Below are 9,396 nucleotides of genomic sequence, written 5' to 3' on the forward strand. Positions count from 1 at the left end.
TACATGAGATGTGATTACAAACTAGAGGGTCTATAAACCACATGTAACCATTCTGGATGAAGGAACAGTTCCCTTTTATTTAGTAGTATAGTATTTTTCAAAATTATTCCAAATAAGATTACTATCTTCCAAATGCTTTATACTTTAAAAAATACCTATCTGGAAGAAAGATTTAAAATCAAAGAGGTTATTTCAGGTAATGGGGCTTGTAACCATGAGTTAGTCATAACAGTTAATAATGTGGGCTCTGGAGTCCAAGGCTTGGCTCTGCTACTCATTAGCTTTGACACTTTTTTAAAAAAAAAGATTTTATTTATTTATTCATGAGAGACATAGAGAGGCAGAGATGCAGGCTCCTCTCAGGGAGCCCAATGTGGGACTCCACCCCCGGACCCCGGGATGACAACCTGAGCTGAAGGCAGACGCTCAACTGCTGAGCCACCCAGGCATCCCTCGCTTTGAGATCTTGGGCAAGTTATTAACTTATTAACTTTCTGTGCCTACATATGAAATGTTCATAAGAGCACCTGGCATGTGGCATGTGGCAGGATGGTCCATAGGCATTAGCTGCAGGCCTGCTCTGTGTTGTATAGCTCCTTAGATTGTGCAGTGTGTATATAGTCTGCCTTACTGTAAGCTGCAGCTGTGGTTGGCCGTTGTTATTTTCATTACTATTATTATCTCATTCCTGTCTATTGTAGGCTAGTTTTTGCCTTTTGGAATTGTGGCTTTTTATTTTCCCAGTCTTTAGTTGTGATAGATGTTCAGTGTGATAATTGTACTTGAAGATAACTTAAGAATAATTTGAGTCTAAAATCCAAAAACAAAAAAAACAAAAAATAAATAAAATCCAAAAACAGTAATCTATATTTTTATATGATATGCATTTTAAAAAGCATCCTGAGTAATGAATTAATACTGATTGATAATACTGATTAATAAGTTTCATTACTGAGAAAAGAAAAAAATATGCCTTTCTTTCACCACTGTTAATAAAGAGTGATATTTTAATGGTTTTTCATGATGGCTTGTATTTAACAAACTACTCTTTGGACTTGATTGTACTGTACAGCATTGAGAAATTCATAGACCTGGGATTTGCCATCATCCAAGGGAATAAAAGATTCGGTGTCGTTTTTTGTTTTGTTTTTTGTTTTGTTTTGTTTTGTTCTTTTTAAGTAGGCTCCACAACACTGGGCTTGAACTCATAAGCCTGAGATCAAGACCTGAGCAGAGATCAAGAGTCAGATGCTTAACAGACTGAGCCACCCGGGTACCCCCCTAAAAGATTCAGTTTTAATATGAATAAATATTTAAGTAAAAGAACATTGTTTCAGCATTGACACTTATATTTTACTTTTAAATGGAAGGGGATTTTGTTTTTTAGGAGGGTTTTGGAAAGCTTTTTCAGTTTGTTTAAATTGTAACTAAAAAGAATCACTGAAAGGGAAAGACAGGTATCAGTGTATTCCAGTAGAGCAAGTGTTTGAATAGTGTTTTCCCCTAAGCAAGAAGGGTTAGTGTTCTGAAAACCCTGCTAGTGGTTGAGGGATTTAAGAACTTGTATTCATTCAGGAAATATATCTTGAAATCTTGTTAACAAAACCTGTTCTGTTCTGGCAACTTGGAAAAATTGAGTTGAGGAAAATGAACTTTTGAAAGAACCTTTGCAAAGTTTTTATGTTTTTACATTCAGTTGAAATAAATTCATAAACCTGGGATATAAAAGACTAATAATAGTATATTTTTAATGCACCTCTTAAGTACTAGACACTTCAGGATCTGCCCACAATTTCAAACATGTTTATAATATTCTTATAGGTAATATCCATAATATTGGCTTCTTTCCTCCATTTCTCCATTCAAGTGGGCTTTTTTTCCCCTGATTGCATGCGTCCTAGAAATTCACTGAATCCTTGGAATGGAAAAAATTTTAGGTAGCATTTATTTAATACAGTTGACATTGCTGACTTGGTCAATTTCAGTTTGATCACAATGCACAGGGTCATATGTATTGCCATTTCTTAACACAATTATGTGGAGCCCTGGTACAAGCTAAACTGCCAGCGCCTAGTGTGCATGTTTGCTCCCGTCTTCCTGATCAGTGATTGCAGCATGTACTTCTAAGGTGCTTGAGTTTACACTCCTTAATTTCCTTCTCTTCTCTGTATCCTACTCTAATTCCCTTTTACTAAATGCAGTGAAAGGGATCCCTGGGTGACGCAGCGGTTTAGCGCCTGCCTTTGGCCCAGGGCGCGATCCTGGAGACCCGGGATCGAGTCCCATGTCGGGCTCCCGGTGCATGGAGCCTGCTTCTCCCTCTGCTTCTGTCTCTGCCTCTCTCTCTCTCTCTCTCTCTGTGTGTGTGTGACTATCATAAATAAATACAAAATTAAAAAAAAAAAACACTAAATGCAGTGAAACATTTTGGTTTATCTAGACCCCAGATCCTTGTATTGCAGGAGAAAAATGTTCAATAAAGCCATGAATTAATAGGATTTTTATATAAGGATAACTCAGAAGGAGAAGGATTACTAGACCACCCCCTGATCTCACATACATTAGCTACTCATTTAATTCTAGAATGTCCTGGAGATCAAAATTGATCTTGAGATAAGGAGCTAGAATTCTTGCTGCTACTTTGTGTAATTAAAATACAAATGTCAGTCCCTCTCAAAAAGCCTACTGAGCACAAACTATATTAAGGCTAGACTCCAGTTAGCAATTACTGGGTTCCTATAATGTGTCACATACTGTTCATAGGAAAATAAATTCATAATTATCCACAAGGAGTTCACAAAATGAGAGGGCAGTCTGGAAGAATTATAGTGGTGTATGTTCAGGCCACGTTAGAGTTGTGCACGGTGTGCTGTGAAACATGAAGGGAGAGATCTCCAGTCTAGGAAAAATCACAGTTTTCTCACTCCAACTCTACACAGGATTATAGGACAACTAGGCAGGGTGGGGGCACCCTGTCTTTGGAAATGAAATTGACCTTGTTGGGATTAATGTTATGGGTTGTGAATGTCTTTGTCCTCCACTGTTCTACGTGTAAACTTCATCAGGACAGGGAATGTACTTTATTCCCTCTTGTCTTGTCTTCTCATAGCTGTTTCACATGCTTGGAACTTAATAGGCATACCATAAAGATTTGTTGATTGATAGATAAATGTGAAAATAAATGGGATAGACATTGAGACTGGCTTTAAGGAGAGATTAGTTTATGAGGTTAGCATCACAGGTAATAATTAGAATGTAAGCCACTGGGCAGTTCATCAGAAAAGGCAAGTATTTAGGTCAAAGTGGCAGGCTTTTTTTCTCTTTTTCTTTTCTTTTTTTTTTTTTTTTTTTTGAGGGAGGCTTTTAAAGACGAGTTAGACACAGTCGCTCACTACTGGGGGCAGGTGGGAGAGGTAGCAGGAAGACTAGATATGTTCCAAAGAGGTTTTTTTGGTTTGTTTTTTGATCTACATTTCTTTTGTAAATTAGTTCTTTACCTATCAAATTATTTTTGGAACTCTGAATGGCTATAACTTAGAGGTACAGCGGTTTCTGAGTTACTTTTACGTTTCTTCTTATGGGCTGGTGACATTCCCCAAGGTACCGCACTCCCGGGTTTCTAATTGCTGGCAGGAAAAGGGTGTGAAAATGCCAGGCGCAATAACTGCTGGCACCTGGCTGCGTTCCCAAGAAGGCGGATTCCCACGCCGGCCGGCCCCCGCCGCGCAGCCCCGCCCCCGCCGCGCAGCCCCGCCCCCGCCGCGCAGCCCCGCCCCCGCCGCGTAGGCACGCCTTGCGTGAGGGTCACGTAGCCCGTGTCCCGCACCTTGATTGGCTGTGTTGGGACTGCGGTTACGCCCTCGGGCTCCGATTGGCTGCGGGTAGAGGGGCAGGTGGCCGGGACGGCGGTGCTGAGGGGAGTTCGCGGCGTTCTCGGGACCCTAGTCTCGGGCCCCTGCCCCCTGTTCCCAGGCCTCGGGAAGACTGCAGGCTACGGGAAATCTCTGCGGGGGGAGGGAGGAAGGACGGAGGGACCCGGGACTCACTGCGTCTTGCATGGAGTGGACAGGTGAGTCGCACACCTTTCTCCGCCCCCGGGGTTGAGCCTTAGCCACGCCCCGGCTGACAGGCGTGGGTCGGGGGCCGCGCACCGCGGAACCGGACCCCCCCCCTCACCCCCCCCGCCCCCCGCCAGCCGCTCAGCGCGCTCGGGCTGCTTGGCGGTGGATGCCCAGGCGCCGCAAGTCAGAAGCTCCTCTGGAAAAGCGCAGGCCCCACACGATGGATGTGTGGCTTTCGCTCATTCCCGGAGATTCTCTTCCTTCGGTTCTCATTTTTACTTCCTAACAAATATTGGGGTTAATTTGGAACTGTCAGCAGATCACACAGGTTATAAGAGTAGAACTTAATTATTACTGATGTTGTGGAGCGAACTGTATTAAGTATGAAAATTGCACACATTCCAGAATTGAACTTAACTCCTCAAGAATGCTTAAGAAACATGAAGTACCTGGGGATAGACCATGTTATGAGTTAACATTTGCTAAGAGCATTACTGTGTAGGGCACAGGCTAAGAGCTGTACTCTGGAGCCAAGTTGTTGGGTTTGAATCCAAGGTCTGCCCTTTATTAGCTGAGCAGCCTTGGGAAGGTTACTATACTCTGTTTCCTCATCTTTAAAATGGGCTGTGGTGGTTTAATAACGTTTCCAAATGCTCTGTAAGTGGTTTATGGTATTAACTTAGTCTTCACAGTCACTCAGGATATAGTGTCCCCATTTTCTGACACTGAGGCACAGAGAGGTGATGTGACTTTTTCCCAAGTCCCAACACAACCAATGACCAGGAATTAAGCTCTGGCAGACCACAGTTTTACATACCATATTAGATTGCCTCATGGAGTGGGTTTGTGCATTCAGTCTCAGCTGTCAAATAACTGATTTTGTTCCTCTGTGGGCCAAGTTCTTTGCTGGGAACAAGAGAGAGACAAACAGCACTCAGACCCTGCCCTCCCAGTGCTTGCAATCTAGTGCAGGTTGTTTATAGCTGGGCTGCAGGGTGCCCATGAATCCTGGTAAAATCTTTTGCAAGATGTGAGTATAGGTCTTCCCCCCGCCCCTTTTTGGGAAGAGTCTGGCTCTTACCAGGTTCTCTAATGGGTCTGTGATCCAAAGATATGAAGAAACATTTTGGCAGAAGACCTGACAAATGTAATGTAATGACTGACAACACAGCATGAGCTTAAAAAAAAAGGAAAACCACTGGTTGAATGGATTAAGAACTTTACAGGAGTTTCACTACTACAGTAGGGTCAAGAGGGTGCTGTGTGAGAGCACACATGAGGTCCTCCTGTCCAGGAATGCCCCCTAGAGTCAGCAATGCCAATGAAGTGAAGGGTAGGGAAGCAATTCATTGGAACATGGCCCTCATGGAGGGTGAGAGAAAAACACATGAACAGCTGCAGCTATGACAGTGGCACAAGGAGAGGTCTGTGGTGCCATCAAAGCCTATAATGGGGACTGGAGGCTTCATCCATTTATGATGGAAGTTTCCCTGAGAAAGTGACACTCAGACCTAGGAGTTAGGCAGGGGCACTTTGGGCATGGGCAAAGCCTTCAAAGCCCCGGTGGTAGGAACCGGTACAGTACCAGGGACTGGAAAGAACTGGGTGGCTGTGGGGTTGGGGATGAGGCGGGCGAGCACAGATTTGGATGGTAACAGAACCGAGACAGAAAGGCCATTTAGACCATGGTGTAAAGACATTTTTATTTTGTTTGTCTTTATCCTAAAGTGCCATTGAAAAGTTTATTGCAGGGAGGTGACAAGATCACATTTTGAGAAGAAGTTGGAGAGAAGCCCAAGTGATTAACTGAAGCCCTGGATGAGGACAGGATCTCTGAGGAGAAACTGGAAGGTAAGAAGAAGAGAAGGTCTAGAATCAAGCCTTGAAGATGAGCCTGCAGAGGAGAGAGATAAAGGGAAGTCAGAGTGTAGCAAGGAGGGGGAGGAAAGCTGAGAGAGGGGGAAGTCCTGGAAATCAGGTGAGAGAATTTCATGGAGAAAGTAGTCAACCCTGCTGAAAGCTGCAGAGGTCAAAAGAGGAACGAACAGGACTCATCGGCTCTAATCTCATGGAAGGTTTTTACTGCGATCTATATAATAGGAGGAGAGGAAGTGGAAAGAAAGATCTGCAAGAATTAACTGAGGGTAAGAGAAAATAGGGTTTTAGCTGGAGTGGAAGGTGTTTAGTGGAAGTGGAGTGAGAAGAGCCATTGAGCTGAAGGAGTGAGTCTGAGAAAGAAGGGCTCTGGAGATTTCAGGGCAGGGAGGTTGGGATCAGCACAGCGGCAGGGATTACCCGGCATACTGAAAGGTATAGCTGTAGGAAAGGGCGGAGGAAGCTGGAGGTCCGAGCTGAGGAGATTTGACATCGTTGGTTGGGGATGTGCAAGAGTGCGTTGACCCAGAGGTGGTTTTACAAGGTGTGGCAGAGGTAGCCTAGTGCGCAGCAAAGAAATTAGCCTCGGGGCTCATTCAGGGACTTGTAGGATAGCTGGGGGCGGAGGGCAGAGGCAGGTAGAATCCCAGGCTATAGGGTTAAGGAGGTCTCACAGATGAAGAAAGGAAAGATTGTTCAAAAACAGTGCTTAGAGACAAACTAACCTTTTGATAATCTGTTTAGACTTTCAGCTCACACCAGAAATGTCAAGTGAATTAAAGGAGCTCACTTTTTAAAATCAAAAATATAGAAGGACATATGGGTGAATTTTTATCTGATCACATACATATAAGCAGTAGAAATCATCCAGGAAAGGAAAACCTCCGTGACCCTTGACCACTAAAAATTAACCACTCTGTTCTGACACATGCTCTACTGTGTATGAACCTTGAAGATGTTATGCCAATTGCAAGACATAAACCAAATGCAACAGGACAAATACTGTTTGATACCATTTATGTGAAGTACCAGGAATAGGCAAATTCCTAGAGACAGAAAGTAGAAAAGAAATTACCAGGGGCTGAGAGGAGGAAGGATTGGGGAGTAATTGTTTAATGTGAAAGGAGTTTGTGTTTGGGGTAATGAAAAAGTTCTGGAAATAGTGGTAGAGGTTGTACAACATTATGAATTTACTTACTACCACTGGATTTTATACTTAAAATGGTTACAGTGGTAAAGTTTATACCTTACCACAATAAAAAATGTAAGCACTTTGGTAATTCTGGAATATACCATAAAAAACTGAAAGTGACTTAGAGAGACGATTGTGTTTTTTTTTTTAATATATGAAGAGTTTGTATAAGTTTTTTTTAAAAAGCAAAAACAAACAGAATAGGCTCAAAAAAAATAAAAAGCAAAAACATTGCAGTTTAAAAAGGCAGGAATAGTTCATTCACAAAAGGAATTAAAGATGGGCAAAATAATGCATTAAGCTCAGCCTCATTAATAGAAGAAAATGAAGTTAAATTAGTATTGTGTTCATTTTTCAGACATTAAAATTAAAAATGATGAATCAGGGGACACCTAGGTGGCTTAGCTGTTGAGCCTTCGGCTCAGGGTGTGATCCTACAGTTTAGGGATCGAGTCCCACATCGGGCTCCCTGCATGGAGCCTGCTTCTCCCTCTGCCCATGTCTCTGCCTCTCTCTCTCTGTGTCTCTCCTGAATAAATAAATAAAATCTTTAAAAAAATTTTTAAAAAAAACTGAAGAATCAGTCATACTGCTTGGTCAACTGAGTTATTTTTCTGGATAGTAAGTTAACAACCTAGCTTTTCAAATGTTCCCACATCTCCTCTTCAGTAATTCTACTCCTAGGAATTCATCCTAAAAGAAAAAACGATGAAATGTGGACAGATAACAGTCACCATATAACAGGTATTACAAATAGCTCAAATACTCAGTGTTAGGGGATGAATTACAGAATTACAATATATCTATCCCATATATCATGTACTCATTTTAAATGTTTATGGAGTGTTTTTGATGCCAAGGTTACTTAGAGTGGATAAAATAAAAGAAGAAATAATTTGTATATATAATGTGTGTTAATTATAGAGGAGTCACAACATTTGTGTTCTTCACTTTTGCAGTCAACTGTTTGCTCATCAGAGAGAGAGAGTGAGAAGGAGCAAGATGGCTTTAATTGTGAGACAACTCACTGAGCGCATAATAGTTCACCCTGAAGTAAGCAGGAAATGTGAGACGGCCTGCTTTACCCTCAGACTCATTGGGCAGGAACGTCTTGGTGTGGTCAGCATGGTGCTAATGTTTAATCTGTCATTTTGTATAGTACAACCCTCTCACTAAACCAAATATTTCATCTGGTGCTTGGCCAAACACCAGAATTTTCTAGTGCAGGAGGAACCCCTTGCTATACTGGACTTACAAGAAGACATGTCTGTATTTAGTATGGTTTCTGCTTAAGATATTTTTGAGAAAAATTCTGAGTCTTCACAAGTTCAAATTGTAGGATGAGCTTAGACCCTAATTCTCATATACAAGGTAGCTTTGCTTTATGTATTTAAAAATCATAACAAAGGGGACAAGAATCAGAAAAAAACAGATGTGTGTCAATTATGAACAGTTGTGAAGGACTTTCCCACACCTTAGTCTTTTGGCAAATTCCCTTTGGTGAGAACATCTTGCTTTTATAAGCAATTACTTGGGACAACTAAAGCATTTAAAATAGTTTTCATGGGCAGCCCGGGTGGCTCAGCGGTTTACTGCCACCTTCAGCCCAGGGCATGATCCTGGAGACCCGGGATCGAGTCCCACGTCGGGCTCCCTGCGTGGAGCCTGCTTCTCCCTCTGCCTGTGTCTCTGCCTCTCTCTCTGTGTGTGTCTCTCATGAATAAATAAAATCTTAAAAATTAGTTTTCACAATTTTCACTTATTCTTTGTAGATAATGCACTTCTGTCTAAAATACAATTTAAAGTCCTATTACTATAAGAATTTTAGCTCCAGGTGTTTGCTAGCAATGGCTACTATTTATTGAGTGCTTACTGTGTACCAGGCTCTGTGCAAAAGCACTGGACTCACAGTATCTCTGTATACTGTAAAGGTTTATGTACTTTGTTTCCCTTTTATAGTTGGTACTATTAGTAGTTGTACTTATTGAACATTTACTGTGAGGCACTGTTCTAATCACTACTTGTTTACTTACTTAATCTGAGGCTAAGTAACTGTCCCAACAAGATGACCCCATAAATTAGAACCAGGACTGAGCTCGGACATTGTGGCCACAGAGCCAGTGCTTCTTCCAGCATGTGGTACAGATGTGAGGCCCAAGACTGGGTGGGACTCCAGATTAGATCTGCTTGTACCCATCCTTACTATGTAGTATATCTCCTGCTTCCTGTTAAAATCCATGATCCTCTTAGAAATTTTTTTTTCTCTTA

At 42.0% G+C, this 9,396-nt stretch overlaps 1 protein-coding gene across 3 annotated transcripts in view; it reads left to right on the forward strand.

Annotated features, from left to right (window-relative positions):
• Positions 1–9,396, forward strand: part of CRY1 (cryptochrome circadian regulator 1) — a 113,393-nt gene that overhangs the window by 102,263 nt on the left and 1,734 nt on the right. The window contains exon 13 of one of the 3 annotated variants that reach the window (XM_072844225.1): positions 5,790–5,912. The exons of 1 other annotated variant lie outside the window; for it this stretch is intronic. The gene's annotated coding sequence lies outside the window, so the exon portion shown is untranslated. Of the gene's footprint in view, positions 1–5,789; positions 5,913–9,396 lie in introns of those variants that run through there. One more of the 3 variants, XM_072844226.1, reaches the window with a different exon arrangement.

This window comes from Canis lupus, chromosome 11 (genome assembly GCF_048164855.1).
Source record: "Canis lupus baileyi chromosome 11, mCanLup2.hap1, whole genome shotgun sequence".
Classification (NCBI taxonomy): domain Eukaryota; kingdom Metazoa; phylum Chordata; class Mammalia; order Carnivora; family Canidae; genus Canis; species Canis lupus.